General features: G+C 38.1%; 1 protein-coding gene across 3 annotated transcripts in view; it reads right to left on the minus strand.

The window, feature by feature from the left end:
• The window catches only part of STMN2 (stathmin 2), a 285259-nt gene that overhangs the window by 16395 nt on the left and 252009 nt on the right, over positions 1–16855 (minus strand). The window lies entirely within an intron of this gene.

Consider the following 16855-nt stretch of genomic DNA (forward strand, 5'->3'; position numbering starts at 1 on the left):
TGTACTTTCCCAAAACCCGAGTGTTTAGTGTTTTAGCCGCGGAAGCCTGTTCTCTCAAAAAGAAAGGTTCTTCTATTAAGAAAGCGGCACACACAGACCAGACAGCCAACAGTACAGCATTTGTGCACAGGACCTCTTGTGGAAACTGAAATAGGCACAAAAATCACCTGCCTTATAGTGGAGCTTTTAAAAACCCTTCAAGACACGCAGTGATTGCAAGGAAGTTTATTTTCCAAATGTGTTTCAATTGGCTTGCTAATTATATATGTCCTTGTGCAGTCATGTAGGGTACATATCATTCCATTAACTGTGCAAGCTAAATGAAGGAAAGTAAATTATGGTAATTGTAACATTACAAAAGCTTTGATAGGGAAATTGCTAGGAAAGAACAATGTTGATAAAAGATGGCAACAGAATTTTTTTAGTTATATGCAGCAAGATCTAAATGTTTATATGCACTAAAAACTTTAAAGCTGGGCAAGAGAAGAACACTGATTTTTGTTTAAAAAAGAAGAGAATTCAATATTACCAATTCTTGCTGTTTTGCTGTGAATATATTAGTATTTATAGGCCTTCTTAAATTCTGAAACTGCGTGATTATTTCAGAATCTCATCTACTTTTTTAAAAATAAATTCCTCATATTCAGAGTTGCAGAGAAAAACCTTAGAAATACTATTAAATGCCCCTAAAAGCTTTGACAGCTTCAGAGAAGAGTAAACCCAAATGGCTTTGAAATTCAAGAATGTGTTTGGGTTTTTTTTCTGAACGAGTCCCAAATGTACCTTAATATCACTGTTTTAAGCCAAACTCACCCTTTACTCAAACTTTAGGCATTATTTTTAAGAGCTACCTTTAGAAACTGTGAAATTACTCCCTGTGTTGGGTGAACATCCATGCTCTTCCATTGTGGGCTCTTTACTTGCTGGTCCAGGTAAGATCTTCACATCAGCCAGCACTACATCTGCATGAGCAAGAAGGGAAGCACAGCAAGACTGGATCTCTGGGGGGAAACAATTCTAGGGATTTAATTTCCACACTGTATAATTTTGGGGATCTTTTCTTTAAATTAGTCTGGTCCCATGACCTGAACAACCATTAGGGCCATGGGCATAGTAGATGTACTGCTAGTACACACCTTCCAGTTTCATTATCAAGTAAACCAGTTTGTGCTCCAAGATTTCTCTGAGGTGTGAACCAAAGCATGGTCAACTGGGGTGTTTTGATGATCCTCTTTGAAAGTGTTCTATTGATCTCAAATAATATGTTTATTCAGACACATTCCATATTCCTCCGCTGATGACAGAAAAGTAGCCCATGGCCAGTCCTGAGGAGTGAAAGTACTAAGGTACAGTCCTATGGCTGCCATTAGAAGTCAGCAATCACTTATTTACTGCTGGGAGAAATAGGAAGGTTAAGGAAAACACCATTAAAACCATCCTGTTTGTTCTCATCTGTTATCCAGTAGCTATAAGGAATTTTTTTACAGTTTACACTGTAAAATGAAAATCTGTCCTGATTGATGGGCCATGGGCAATTTGGGTCACATTTTGTTCCTTGGCAAAAGCACAGCTCAGACAGATTGCTGTGTCACAGCAGAGACCATTATTCATAAGCAAGGCTATTTTTAACATGTGAAGGCAGAGAGAAAAGTGTAAGTGTTACTTATAATCAACATTGATTTTTGTTAAACCCATCCCATGGAATACAAAAGAAGCTGTTTACTTATGCAAAGACTGTCCATTAATGATTTTCTTGTATCTATGGAGCACAGATAAAAACACATGCAAACATGGCGATTGGAGGGAGGCACAAGTCTGACTAAAAATTGCCCCTAAATTTACAACTTAATCTGTCACTTATCATGACTATGGCTTTTTGGACAAAACCGGACTACTCCAGGTGCCGTGTCTGTGATTTTTACTTAACGTGTGTGTGGTTAGAGTCAAACGTCTTTGTTTATTTTATGATGTCAGAATGTTAAGATGTAAAGTTACTATTTTGTATTATTTCAATGTATGTAATTTTCACTGCTGAAACAATGAAAAAACCCATTTACTGAACCCTAACTGTTACAGTCATCTGTGACATGAGTTAATGGGACTATTTTTTTGAGCTAATGCAATTGCATTGTCAACATGAGATTTTGATGGAAGGGGCTTTTTGAATTTGGAAAAATATAAAAATCTTGTCATGGTTACTCAAAACAAAGAGTGATGCAGATGCTTTGCCATAGTCACGCTGTGTGTGTTTCTTGTTTATTGAAATGAAAACACACACGTTACCTTCTAGTGCAGAAGGAATACAATAGACACGTAGCTGTCCAGAGCCTCAGGGCCCTGACAGCCTCACCACACTGCATGCTGTGGTGACATGCCTGTTCTGGGAAGAACAGACAAGAAAGCCGTGGGTTAGCTTCTCATTCCTCAGCTCTGCAGAAACTAGTCTGTAGCAGTGGAAGAGTCAGATGCTGCACTCTCTTCTAAGCCATCCCTTTGCATCACACCGGCATGAGGAAGCCCTTGTCAGTTCAGTTCCAAAAGTCCTCCGGGACTGAGGGAAAGGCAAAGGACCAAGCGCTAATACAGAGGACTGTGGCCCTCCTGAAATTCATTTGAACTTAAGAGGACTTCAGCCAAGGTGAAAACAAAAATTCCAGAGATCTTTTTTGTTTCCCAAGGGGAGAAGACCTTCTTTAAGGTCTGCTTTGCCTTTAAAATTTATCAAGGCTTCGCCCCATATTTCCCTCTGTATTTCCACACCCCATCTGCCTTCCCCTAGTTTTCTCCCCATAGAGCTTTTTCTGTAGGAAAGGATGTGAGTTACTAAAACAGACTTTGAAGACAATGGGGAAGACAAAGAGTGAGGAATGAACTTAAAGGCTACAGTACACCTAAGACAGCTTTATTTTCTGCTGGTTAACTGAACATAACGGTTTAATTTTTGTGCAGTGAGAAGTTCAAACCCTGTTCAGGCAGTTTGGCAGGATGCTGATATTTAAGGTGCTGAACTTATGCCTACCTTCACAAGAGGCCACAATAGACACAGATAGTTCCTGATTATCGTGTAAGTGTGAAAGTCATGTGAACATCAATAGTTTGAAAATCTTTAAGGCAGCCCCAACCAGTAACCATTCTGCTATTTGCTGTCTCCTGTATTCTGTGGAAGCAAAAAAGACTGTGCAAATTTAGCTACAGGATGATGTGAACCAAAGAGATTTTCCTGAATGTGAACTGTATGGAAAAAGGGAATAGGCCATAGCAGCAGCACCAGGAGGAAATAATCCTCCCTATTTGGCTCATCTTACCTGCTTGAGAACTGTTGTTGGTTTTGTTACATACCTGTGCACGGAGCAAACAGTCTCTTTTGACTGGCATTGCAACAAGCTTGGCTCTGTCACACCTCACAGAAAAATCTGTTTTACTTTTAGTTTAGTACTCCTGTTAGAGTAGTAGTAAGGATTCTGTATGCATCATTCTGGGTCTGATCCTATCATTAATTTTCCTGTTCTCAAGAAAAATCCCTTTCCCCTGAGGTATCACTTAGAGTCTTACATGAACGATTTAAGAAACAAAACCTCGAGTTCTGGAGTTTTTGAATGGGTGAATTTGCTTCCCATGATCTAGTGCTCACTGTGTATAATGTATTTCTTTTGCACCATATGCCTGAAGGGTTGTGACATACCTTTTTACCAGCACACAAAGCCATTAAATTCTTTTACTTCTGAGACAGCTTACATATAAAATAGCCTAAAAAGCCAGATATTTCACTGCAAAGTTTCCACTACCATGGCTTTGAAGATCCCTCATGGTAAGCAGCATTGAAACAGGACCTCAATCTCCATGTAGGCCGTAAAGCAGTGTTTTTAGGAGTCCTGATGCTCATGTTTGAAGGCCAGGGAAGTAGAAGGCTTTTCAGAGACTCTCCTTAACCCAACCACCCCAGTTTTGCTGTACATGGGTTATTTTGTCTTAGCATTTCTGGGATTGGGGCTACCAACTGTACTAGCCTGCCATAAGAGCAGCGTAGTGGAGTTTGCTTCAGGAGTTCCTTGCAATAGGATAACCCCAGATTGCTGATCCTTCCCTCAGAAGTGGCCATGTAGTGCTTAGTAGCTCCCTGAGGCGTGCTTTTTCCTGGGTGCAAATCTGTGGTGCTCGGCTCGGTTCTGGGGCCATGATGGCAGCTGAAGCACCAGGGAAGGACTTGCAAAGGAGTTGGAACTTCTTCAGTGTCTTTCTAAGTGTGGGGTGGGGAGAACCGGGCTACAGACTGGAAGCTGCCAAGCCTGCAAGCAGTCCCCTTTTCCTCAACAGCCCTGGCATGCAGGCATCAGCCACCATAACAGCAGCATGTTGCTGCTGAACCGAGCACTAGTGGGAGGTGAAATTTCAAGTCCCTGTGTTGGGAACACTGATCTCCTCTAGAGCATCAAGCAGAGCACCCAGCAGAACACCCAGGGCTAGGCCATCAGAGATAGCTGCTGTCTCCCAGTATGCTCTTCAGGTCATCTTGTCATTCCATTGTGGAAGCATGCGGAGGCCCAGATGAGATCTGCACTACTTTCTGTACAAACTTGTCAGACGCAAACACCCTATGCCAAAGAGCGTATGGTCTAAATGAGAAAGACAGGCAAGGGATGCTGGGGAAAAAACAACCCAGAAATGAAAAAAAAACCTGCCTCAGGTCATAGACCTGTTCTGTAGGAAAGCTTCCTGGGGAAGAGAGTTCTCCTGAATTCTGTATAAGTGACACCTCTGTTGGCACAGGCTGTCTCTTTGCGAGTGCTGCAGGCAATATGGCTGGTGAAACAGCTCCTTGAGTGAGGATGCAAATCAAATACAATGAAATAGAATGGCAACAGTTTAGTCATGCAGCCTACTATGATCAAACAGCATCTTCCCGAGGTATGAATCATGCTCCGGGGTTCTGTTCTAGCGCAGTAAGACTGGGTTACTAGAGCAGGGTGTGAGAGAGCTGGCTGCCAGTTTTACTTTTATTTATCTGAATCTCACCCTCAGCCATGTGTTTTTGGAATGGTGGCATTTATTCAATTTTTCCTGATGATAATTTTTCAGAGGCTTCAACTGACAATTTTGCATCACCCTTATTCCTTTATGGAGGCTCGACAAACTCTTTCTGGTCTTGCATCACCTGGCCATGCATCACCACTGACACTGGGTGTCATTTTATTCTGTGGCATCTGTATTTTGTTATCCCTAGAGAGTAATGACATTATCTTGCATATTGCCAGGCTGCGCAATGGAAATAAGAGTTCTGCTACTGCCTCTTTTCATCTGGTCACAGCAGATCCTTTCTGGACTTGTAGTGAATAATATTTCAATTATGTTATGAAATCCTTCCCCTCATCTCTGAACTGATATTACAGTCAAATTGTTCATATTGAGCTTCTCCAGAAAGCAAATTTTAACAGAACTACCTACATGTTACAAAAGCAAGCCACTGATCATCAAGGAAAGAAATGGACCAATATGGTTCAGGCAGAGCAAGCAATTAAGAAAGAATGAGTAAAAAATCCAGTGTTTTCTGTTTTCATCATTCAGGGAGTCTCATCTGTTTTGGAGTACCTCACCTGAGGGAACAGAGATGGATTGCTACACTGCCAGTTTCCATTAACAGACAAGCCAGTTCGTGCCATTTTTCTGGGCTCAGATATGCACACAGTTTTAACAGAACTGTAAATCTGATATAAAATGTGACTTTCTTTATAACTCATATGGGGGCTGTAACCACAATGTTCATTAATACACATCCTATGCCATTCTAAAGTGCAGATAACTTTGATGTCTTCCAGTATTTTCAAAATTGTGCTTTGAACTGATGAAGCCAAATATCAGTTAGTGGTAACTTGAGGCTCAGAAAACAATTAGCAAAATAAATTGTACGGTGTATTTTTTTCCTTTATTAAAAAAAAAAAGAACCTAGACAATCAGCTAATTAGAAATTTGTGTTTATGTTATAAGATATAAATGCAATTATAATTTATGATAGGGTTGGACTACTGATCTCTACATTCCGGTGCATTCCTTGCTTGCTGAGTCATTTCACTGAGTGCAGAACATATTAAAATTATTTTCACACCATAAATATCAGGAGAATCTACTTTAGAGAAAATATGCTGCTGTGAGGGCTGTGGACAGTACCCGTCAAACTAATGATTTCATATAGACTAGAAACCCCATTTTATAGTGTCTGAATATCAGATAGAATAATTTGTTAGTTAGTTTAGACATATCTGTGTTCACATAAAAATGCATGTGTTTTTATATATATATGTAAAGCTTTATTTATGTAACTTTATTGGTTGATTTTGAGCAATTGACATGTATTTAATGTACTTAGCCCAAAGCCAAATATGTGTAACTGCATCTTTATGCTACACAATCACTCTTGCTGGCTGCCATGACTACCGACTAAATGTCAAAATGCAAAAGACAATGAAAGGGGACAGACTGAAAAATTCAATTTACTTCTGGGTTTTGAATGGAATTTTAATTTTGTGAGACATCTTAAAATAAGGATGCCTCATAATTTTGAATAAAGGCATTAGTTTGCTTTCTGTACACAATTGCAAATGATATATGTAAGCAGATTACTTACACAGGAAGAGCTCCTATCCTTGCAATAATACAGTGGCACACACATTATATTGTGTTAATTAACAATAGTATTTTAAATTCGAATGCCAGAACCAAACAAGCTCCTAGTAAATGACTTTTGAGTTTCTGGGTAAAACTGTTTGATTTTAGAGTCTGCCTGTCAACTTAACTTGTATTTGTGGAAGATTTTGCTGTAAACCCAAGAAGTTGGGATAACGGAAACTGTATTATTATGATGCTTTACACTGTATGGCTTAATTCCCTTTTTTCATAAAAAAGACAATAGAAATGTAAATGTTTTTATACAAATTTGAGTCTACTCCGTGGGGTATATGTGGGAGCAAGGGACTGTATTTATTTTTATTAGAAGATATTACAAAGGACTGAATTTCTGGGTTTAGAGAAATGTAGTCCCTAAATCAAGAAAGTCTCCCTATGTAGGAAGCCTATCAAAGACGTGTTTATCCTTGGAGAAATCTTCTGGTTCAAAAATAATGCTTTTAGTTTTTGAAGGACTATGAAAGCAGTCTACAGAGTAAGCAAAAATGACAGCAACTCCCTCATCAACTATGTTGATACAAAGCAGGTTCTGTAAAACTCTTATTCTCATTTGGCGTTATCTCCTAACAAGTGGGTAGCAGCATGACTAGGAAAAGAATCTTTTGGCAGGTCGTCAAATCTAGAAACTAGGGCTAGTGTGAAAATCTATTTTTACAGCATTGAAAAACATAGGATAATTTTCTGCTAGTCTTCTACACAGTTCAAAAGGAAGTAAAAATGCCCAAGTGAGGTTTCAGACATGTTTCAGTGCGTGGCTACCTAAACCCAGAACTGTCAATGCTGAAGGATGAAGTCTAGGTACTAAAATAGGAATGGATACTGGGGCAGGGACTTTGTTAAAAAATAAACTTACAGGAATAAATTTGGCATGTGTAGGTTGGCTACAAAAGTCTCATAAGTAAGAGTTTGGTTTTTTTTTTTTTTTTTTTTTTTTTTTTTTTTTTTTGCTATTTTTCCACCTTTCTTCTTAAGGGTCCAAATTTGGAAAAACAGAGAAAGAAAGCAAAGGTGTGTGTGAACCAGCAGGAGAGGAGGTTGTGTTCACCACTTCTTGGAGATATTTGGGGCTGTGGAGCTGCACCTGAGGTACTATATCCAGTTTTGGGTCCCCCAATTTAAAAGGGTCATGGAAGAACAGGTGAAGGTCCAGTGGAGGGCTACCAGGAAGGTGAGGGACCAGAGAATGTGGCCTGTGAAGGGTAGTTAGAGGGGGCCTGGTTTGTTTATCTGGGCAAAGGGGTGGCTTAAAGGACAATATACTAGCTGCTTACAGCTATTTGAAGGAAAGATCAGTGAAATGACGGAGTCAAATTTTTCCAGATGACACACATCTGTAACTCTGTGGCTTTCAGATTTTTCGGCATGATCTTTACCTAAATGATCTATGCAGCTATTATTACTAATTACCAGGTTTATACTTCTACTATTGTATCCTGCCATGTCTTTATGCATATATGCAAACATCTGATTGCCTCCATTACAAAACTAATGATACCACTCAACAGCGTATTGCTAAAATTTATCATGGTTGGGCATAAATTATAAATATTACTGAGTATGCTAACCAGAAGATACATAAAATTATTAAGAAAAAAAAAGGTAAAAAATTACAGCCTCTGCTTGGAAACCACGCTGATGGTGCAAAGAACTTAGTGTATTATTCAGAATTGATTAAATTGGCTGAGGGAGAACATTTACTGATGGGATACTTTTGTTACAATTCATGGTACAATAAAACTAGAAAAAGAACCACTGGTCACAGGAAGCGATCTGTTTTAAGTAGCTTTGCTCTGATTTGCATAATAGAAATAAATGGATTTTTGAAGATGTAAAATTAATGCATAAATGTCTACACTATAGCAATTTATATCGACTTTCAGTAATATGACTGCTCCCAATTAAGTCTTTCATGACTCACCTCTATTTTTCATCTTTCTCTTCTCCTTCACTCTTTTATACTGTTTTTCAATTTAGTAATTTTTTTCCTATTCTGAAATATTAGTGAAGATTTCTAGAATACCTTTGCTCTGTCACTCTATTTATCCCTCTGCAGTTATCTATCTGTCTATCTCTCTGTCCCTCTATTTTTCTGCAATACTGGCGTCCACTTTGAAGAAGATCTTGATGAATTCAGAGACACTGCTCTGCTACTAAATTAACCACATGAGGAGTTGATCCCTGCAGAGATGCTCCACTGGTTGGTGGTGAGGGCGCTTGGCTCATTTAGAATAATAAAAAAAAAGATCTTCACTTGCAATAGTGAGATTTTCAGGGCACTGTGCACCAGCATCAACAGTCTGTCATTAACAGCAAATCAGAACTTCTGTGTTGCTTAGCCTGCCCTTTCTAACAGACTCATCAAACTTCTAGGTCTGGCTTGTCTACTGGATTTTTAGTATGACCTAAAAGCAGCAGGAGCTGGATATATCCAAATGTCAACTTGTAATAGCCTGTTTTGTCTCTTTTGTTGTATAATCAAATTCTTTTTCCTGTAATAAAAAAAAATCTCTTTCCCTGATTAATCAAATTCTCTTTGTTAGTGTAGCTGGCTTTTACATGACTTTTCAAAATAATAAAGGAGAGATTTCTTTCCTAAGCTGATACTTTGGGAGATTTAAAGGGTGAAAAAATAGGTTCATCAGATGTAAATCAACATAGGTTGAATACATCCATAGATTTCCACAGGTTTATGTTCTAATTCTTGCAAGATTGGTGTTCCTGACCTTTGCACATCTTAGCCACTTTAACAAGACCTGTACACCACAGTTCAGCCATTGTTATTTCCCATGTTGTCCTGCTTTTTTCCCCCACTGCATTAGAAAATATGGGAGTCCTTCTTCCACTGAACGTCACTTTGATAAATTACAATTTGGCCTACAGTTTTCTCAGCTGGAAGGCTGCCTCTTGCTGAATTCTGGAGAAGCTTTTAGCTAAAAACATTTCACTATTTCTATGAAGATGACTAGGGAAAAATACATGCATGTGGTAAACTAAACAAGTGCTTATTTTATTTATTTGAAAGGTTGTAGTGCTTTGTGCCAGGAAATCATTCTTCATTTGAAAAAAATCTGTCCAGGCCTGGCCATGGAATAAGCAATTGAAATATTGGATTTCAGGCTTCAGCCATGGCTGAGAGATACAAATCCAAGCTTTACAGCCAGTTTGTCTCAAGGCACATTGTGCTGGGCAGGACTAATTCCACATGAGCTGAGAGTGATGCTGTGGACCAGAGGAGCACTGGAAATTGGAAAAACAAGAGGAAACAACTATCCTGTGCTCTTAATTCCTTCCCTTCTGGCATCACAGAAGTATGAAGGACTACGGGAAGGAAGAGGTTGTATGAAGGGATGAGAGCTGAATCTGCATATTGGAAGAAATTGATGAGAACAGACAAATTAAAAAAAAAAGAAAAAACACAAAGGTAAAGTCAGTCAGGGGATGGGATGATTGAAATTTGACCAAGAATGAGGGTGACACTTGATTGACTGGATAATGATATTGGATAAAGAAAATCAGGGAAAGGGTACCAAGGAAATGGACTGAAACTGGAAATCAGTAGGTGGTGGCGATGAAGCAGATGGGAAACTGATTAGGATAGCAGATTGTTCACAAGAAAGTTGAGAGTCATCTGAAATAAAAATCTTCCTGACTGTTAGCTCAGGCTTTCCTCTAATGCCAATGACATGAAAAGCGTATAATACTAGAGTAGCAGTTCAGGGTCAGACTGGGGTCCATCTGATATAATATTCTGCTTCCAGAATACTTTTTCTTAATTTTGTTTTAATCTAGGAAATTCCATCCGTATAACTACATATAAATGTACTAAATAAAATTTTGCAACCTTTATATTGCAGATTGCTTATGTATGCTTATCTAAATGTCTTGATTTATCTGCAAGGGATTTTGCTGCAAGTATTTATTTTTTTATTCCAATTTTTTTTACCCTTGACAGTGCTGTTCACATCTTTGTGCAGAAACTAGGATGCCAGCAGAACTGAGACCTCTAGAACAGTACTGACAACCTATACAAACTAGTAATTACAGTTTTGCAGAGGACTTGAAAGTACCTCTGTCATGTTTAATCCTCTTTTTCAGGCCATCCACCACAAGAAGATGAAATTCTTTACGCTGTTAATGAAATGTAGTATGATTTTCTGTGTAAGATATTTCCCTTCTTGATCTTTCACTGCAAAAAAAGGTGAATGCACTTCAAAAAAGATAACTTGAACCCTCAATACAGCTTAAAATAAATACCTTACTACTACTTTACTTAAGAAGTCATTATTGATATTTTACTTAGAAAATAATGATGTTTAGAAGTAGAACATCATTTCCCAGCAAGAAATTATTTGCCTTCAGAACAAGTGTTTTGTTGACAAATTTAAAACATTTAAGTTTTTAAATCAGGAGTAAGGGCATCATTCCTGTCTACAACATATATTGAAAGGTCCCTGACTGCATTCTCAACTGCATCAGAAATATCTGAGCATGCAGAAAAGATATTAGCTTAGAAATAGGTTTTTTTTTACTATCTACATAGTAAATTGAATAAACACCAGTACCTGGAGACAAACAATGTGTATTCAAGTGATGTAAACATGACTTAAGTGATATCAATTGCTCTTTCTTTTCACATGAATAATGTAAGAAACAAATACATTCAAATAATTAATAGGTTAATAAAAAGGGTTACAGAAGTGAATTTTACTTCCACAAAAGATCTGTGAAAAATTATAGAGATTGATCCATGCATTCATTTTAAGTAAAAAAATTTCCTACGAGCACGTAACATTTCTTACAGCTCCATTCAAGTAACTGGAGGATTTGCAGTACAAAAATACTAGGAAACAAAAAAATATAATTTTTGCTACATTTTTATATACCAGTGTTGATAAAAAAAATGTTGTGAATCTTTTGACCTGGCTGTGGTCTCTACAGTCTTTTGAAAAGAAAAAATAACTGTAATAATATTAGTCAGTCCAGGGAGCTCTGCCAATAAAATGACATCAAGAGCCACTCTAGTGGACGAATTTGAACATGTGTATCTCAGAAATCTTAGCCCAAAAGGACAATTTGTGTTTTCAATAACTTTGAAAGGATGAAAAATAACATCAAGATCAAAAGTTATAGCTATGTAATCATTAGTGTCTGGTGAATATATTTAAATGTAAGAACTGTAAGCATTAAAAGGTACTTTGGCTGTCTCCAGGTAGAGCATACCTTAGCTTAAGATAAATTGTCCATTTTTAAACCTCTATGTCAATCAGTAGTATAAAATATACACAAAATTAATTTTTCTTTACCTAAGAAATTCCCTAAGAATTATAAAAAACTATCTGAATAGCATAGAATGCTAATACATCTTCAGTAGCTTAAGTTGCTCTGTTTCCTAATCTGATCAGTATGGATTTTTGCAACATCTATAATATTGGAGCATAGTTACACATTTCCATGCAGTATGGAAAATAACCTCACATCCCAACTATGATTCTCCCATCTTAATGAAAAGGAAGTCAGGTCATAAAATGATTAACCTACAAATCCAATAAAGGAGTTGGATGCCTAAAATGATGTTTAAGAAAAAAAATAACTCAGGTTTTGAAATCCAAAATGTGGATCCTGCAAATTTCTGCACAGGTGAGGAGAGGTCATGAAAATTCAGAAAAACACAATTTGTGCTCTTCAAATTGGTGTGCAGTGGAGGGTATTAGTTTTTTGCACAAGCAAGGTTGCCTCAGGCTTGAAATGTTTAATCCCCTGACATTGGGAATTGGGTGTTCTTCCAACTCAGATCCAGTTCTCTGAAGAAATCTGTGTAGCCTGTTTCCTGAGAGCATCTGGCACATGTAGATAGGATAGGGTTCTTCATAAATTTAAGGGCAGCCACAGTTTTCTTTTAAAATGCAGCTGAGGGGAAACTCCTGCCCTTTGGGACAACTGTCTACAGTGAGCACCTTTGACTAGGAAGTGCAGGAGCTGAGTTCAATCTCTTTTAGAATGAGGGGATTCAGGCCAAAGGGTCCTAACTGCCACCTAAAGAAACTCAAGTTCTAATTTCTGCTCCCACAGCTGTTTCTATTTTGCCATATCATGCAAAATCTAGCGATGGTCCTGGGGTCCCCAGTTACTAGGTGGAGGTCACCCTCCCTCCTGTGTGTTCTCTTGTCCTCTCTCTAGCATGATGTTCTTCCCACAGAAGGGTGGAAAGCGGACATAGCTCAGTGGCTCTGGTCTTATATGGGGAGGGAGGACACGCATGGACAAGGGCCACCTGATCCCAGCACCACACTTGAAGGCCAACCACCAGCCTTTGGCTCAGGGACAGAAGTACATCCATTGCCACCTCTTTTTCCTCCCACCACAAAGGCAGAGACTGAAGCAGGGCTTCTCCCTGAAGTGCCCAAGGGATGGTTGAAGTATCCCCATTCCTCCCTGCATTTTCCTCTGGGTTTCTGAATCGAGTGCATTCACTATTGACGATAGCCAGAGGCACTGACCTCTCCCCACGTGCTGTGGAGGTACAGTCATATCTGTATCCCACCACAGGTGCCTTAGAGCTTTACTAACCCTATCCTCAGTCACCTCTCTAAACTAAACCACCTTCCTGGGGCAAAACTAGTGAAAAAACCCGTTTTGTGATTGTGTGTGTGAAGGATCACCGTTTCCCCACACAGCAACTGCCACAACTACGAGAGGTTTTGTGTATTAGAATGAGTCCATAAATCATAATTTATTTATGAACTGCTTGGATTTGACTGCTATACCTTAAAAAAATATACTTTCTATATGTATTCAGAAAAGCCTAGTGTTTTTTGTAGATGCTGTGCATCGGTTTAACTGCGCATCCTGGCAGAACTAGCTGAAATTCACTTCATTGGGTAAATTATGTATTAGCAGACAGGAAAAATAAAAACATAATAAGTGGAAGAAAAAAAGAAATAATATTGGAGCAACTTTGTATGCTGTTTTTTCTTAGACACATGATGTCCAAAGTATTTAGTTCCCAGGAGCCAGCATTTCTGCATCAGTCCATTTTTTTGACTGAGGATGTAGGTCCATGTGGGTTGAGGTCTCCAAAGCAGTTTTTCCTGCTTTTGAAAAGTGCTGAGTAACTAGGGAAATAGGTACTGCCTGCACTGCAGTCATGGGTGCCCAGCACCTTGCAGGATAGAGGTATGTGTCCCAAGTAGAGTTGCTGGCTGATGTTCACAGAGGAGACTCATACTTCCAAGTGGGATCAACGATATTTTTAAACTGAACAAAAACCAACAACACCTCAGACTGTATCCACAGAATGCATGAGGGTTGTGTGTAGCCTAGAAAGAATTGTGAATATCAGACATTCCTCCGAGTCAGCTGCCAATTTCTGTGTCCCCATAGGCTGTGCCCCCACTTGTACTGAGGCCAGTGGCTGTACTCCATTGGCTGCAGTGACACAAGTGTCATTTGCAAAGTTTGTTCATCTATCATCCGTTTTATGGATACTACTGAAGAAGACACGTTCTCTGCAAGCCACCTGATGATGGCAACAGTTTTTTTTATAAAGATGACTTGTAGGGAGAACTGACAATGGATTTTTCGAAGGCAGTCACTGCAGAGGTAAGCAAGCACTGCTGCTTCATGATGTGACATTTACTCCTCCTTAAAGCATTGGGCAGATCTGCTGAGAGTGCCAGAATAAAGAGGTTTGAAGCCTGATAACCTAAGTTGAAAGGCAAATGTACTACATATACATACATATACATATATACACACACAGCCTGTGGGGAGGGCACACTGTGAGAAAGCTCAATGCAACTCTCAGTGCCTTATGTTCCAGTGGTGGCTTTCTTGCTGTATCAGCTTTAGCAAAGCTTTTAGTGAGTTAATTTTCCACCTATATCAATTACGTGGTGTGACACCACTTTAAGATGCCTACTTTAAGACACCCAGGGCTTGATGTTTTTCAAAAGTGCTGAACATCTCTTTGTTTCTTTTGTCTGTGCACTAATAAGGTAGTTAAATTAGACCTACATGAAAATGCTTCAGAGGTCAAGTATTGCCCAGACAGACCTGTCATGGGAACCCTCTGATCTCTGTGTTTCAGACTATATAATAATGTCTACTTCTCACTGCAGGCAATTAGGAGAATTAATTAGTTAATATTGTATAGTTTTTGAAGTCTGAAACACTATCTAAATATATTGCTGGATATGAGTGTCCCATCTTTCTTCTGCGTTGTTTTTAAATCAATGCTATTAATTTGAAAATGAAGAATTCTTTTCTATAGTTTTTGAAGTCTGAAACACTATCTAAATATATTGCTGGATATGAGTGTCCCATCTTTCTTCTGCGTTGTTTTTAAATCAATGCTATTAATTTGAAAATGAAGAATTCTTTTCTAAAGAAATGAATATAAATGTCACCTGAGATAAATCTAACCATTAGGTTAGATTACATAGTATTTATACTAAAAAATAGGTGTGCAAAACATGATCTAGAGAAATGTACTATTGTAGTACAAATACAAAAATAAATAATAATAAATAAATTCCCAGGTTTAAATAATAAATTAAAGAAAATTCAAATTGACAAAATTGATGTGAATGAATTACAGAAATACATTACTAAACAGGGAAGTCTTTAGTCTAACTAGAGCTTATATTTGGAAAAAGAGGTAATGGAGGTGGAGGTGAGAGAACATTTTGGAAGTGTTCAAGCTGCTGAATTTTATTTTTATTTCCTCAGCATGTTATGGGATCTCTTCCATAAGAAAATGAAATAGATGACATTTTATCCCCTGCTTGTACACCTCACAGGGTAAGTAAAGAACTGCTATGAGGTAATATAAATTCTTAGCCATATGGACTGTTCTTAAAATTATTACTGCCTCAATTCTCAATTGCAGGAAGAGTAATTGACTCTTCAAAACCAAGAAAAGAATGTGAATGGGTGTTAACCTTCAGTTCTGTGGTAAAGTGTACTTGCCATGAACTTTATATTAGCTCAGTAATAAAAGTTCTCAGAAAAACGTTTCTTCTGCTAGATCTTGAAAAAAATTTGGAAAAATGGTGTTTCAGTCAAATCACATTTCTGATAACACTGAAACAATACACTATTTTCTGATTCTTGCCTACATTCACTCTCATATTAACATGATTTCTTATTTGTCTATGCAGAAATGTTATTTTCTGACAGCTGAAAATAATTCAGAGCTGATTTGTGTTCATTTATTTATTAAAGGGAAGGTTAAAACCTTCAGCTAAAAACAGCGTAATATGGAAAGGAGCATGCTCAGTCTAAACTCAGCCTGGCACTTAGCCATATGTTGTTTAACTGGAAGCTTGTCATTGTCATTGATGTCCAGATGACTACTCATGTGCAACTGTTAAAGATCAAACAATTGTTTAAGTGTGGTGGCAAATCAGAGGCAGAATGCTTACACCTTTGCAGTAAAAAAAGCCTAGTTATTAAAGTAATTGAACCAGCTAAACTCAACAACCATACACTTATTTATGACTTCATATGTATGTTTACATATCAGATAAAACAATAATGTAGTACTCAGTTAATAGCCAAACTTAGCAATGGCCTTGCATCCATCAAGCTAAGTACAGATGTCTGAGCTCGTGAATAAAATGTAAATGACAAAGTAGAAGAACAACTCTGAAACACTTTTACAAGAGTTTAATCAATCTTACTGAGATATGCAAAGGAGGCAGCATGGGGCTGCCTGAATTCCCATATCCTCATAATTCCACCCATTTATCACCTCACAGCATTCCTGACTGTCTCAAAAGGAGTTGAACTTAAACACTTCCTTAACACATTATTAACATATATCACACGTATTTCTGCTAAACAACTTCCTGTAAAATAAACAAGAACCATAACCAGTACTGAGAGTTTCTGTATGATGATTGTCTGAAAATGTTCTAATAAATATTCTTTAAATAAAACACCACAAGGAAACAATGAAATAATGGTTTCAAACACTTATTTAGTTCCAGTGTCATCACAGACTGCTTCACCCTCACACTGCCATCCATGTACGTACCCTAAGTAAGTCTATCAAACCAGGTACATGGCCTGATTGGTCTTTTGTGACCCCACATGCAAAGGCTGCTGATTTATGTAACACACATCCTCCATGGTTGGGAGTATAAAGAATGAAGGAGTCCCTCCATTCAATATAGAT

The sequence above is a fragment of the Pipra filicauda genome, unplaced genomic scaffold, assembly GCF_003945595.2.
Source record: "Pipra filicauda isolate LSUMZ 115617 unplaced genomic scaffold, ASM394559v2 scaffold400_size1120237_pilon, whole genome shotgun sequence".
In the NCBI taxonomy this organism is placed as follows: Eukaryota; Metazoa; Chordata; class Aves; order Passeriformes; family Pipridae; genus Pipra; species Pipra filicauda.